Source organism: Penaeus monodon, chromosome 30 (assembly GCF_015228065.2).
Source record: "Penaeus monodon isolate SGIC_2016 chromosome 30, NSTDA_Pmon_1, whole genome shotgun sequence".
Lineage (NCBI taxonomy): Eukaryota > Metazoa > Arthropoda > Malacostraca > Decapoda > Penaeidae > Penaeus > Penaeus monodon.
The window spans coordinates 30,823,570-30,824,360 of record NC_051415.1 but is presented as its reverse complement, the minus strand read 5'-3'; positions in this window follow the sequence as shown (position 1 = coordinate 30,824,360).

Here is a 791-nt window from a genome sequence, read left to right as displayed (position 1 = left end):
CAGTTGTAGTAATAATATTAATGATAAGGAGAATAATGAAATTATGAGGATAATTAGAGCAATAAACGAAAAAAAATGATAATGATTATGTGTTTATAGTAAATGCCAATTAATACTTTAGATTATGTAACTTACTAGCGATGCTGCCACAAGTATAACAAATTGATAATGATAATTAAGCATCAGGGAAAAATATTGATTAGCACTGTAAATGATATCTAATGATTGTTATGATAATAAAGGTAATAATAATCAAGAATTAATTGTACTTGGGAATTGTCACTCTAAATTACGTCATCAACATCGATAAACAAAGAAACACCAAGAAAAATAATCAAACACGAATGCAAACCAGCAAGCACAAACAAATACAAACAAAGGAATAAAATAACCGATAAACAGAGGCAACAAACGAACAACCCCAATAATACAACCAAATAAAAGACACAAACGCACAGTGGAACAACGAACGCAAGCAAAAGCACAAGCACGTAGAGAGATTAAATGCACTCTCAAGCAGAAGGCGTCTGGTACCAAGCACTGCCTGATAAGTATCATGATAAACGTACCCGAGTGATGCCCGATCCTGCAAAGTCTTTGATGAAGCGACTGAGATATCCTGTTAATTAACCTTAGATGTTTGGATGACATTTACCGATCGTCACTTGTTTTTCTTCCCCTTTTTTTTTTTTGGCGGGAAGAAGTTTACCGTCGGTGTTTATTTCATTAAAGAAAGAAAAAAAGGGGAAAAAAAACGTCTTCACGTAACATTATCTATTATGATTTCCGTG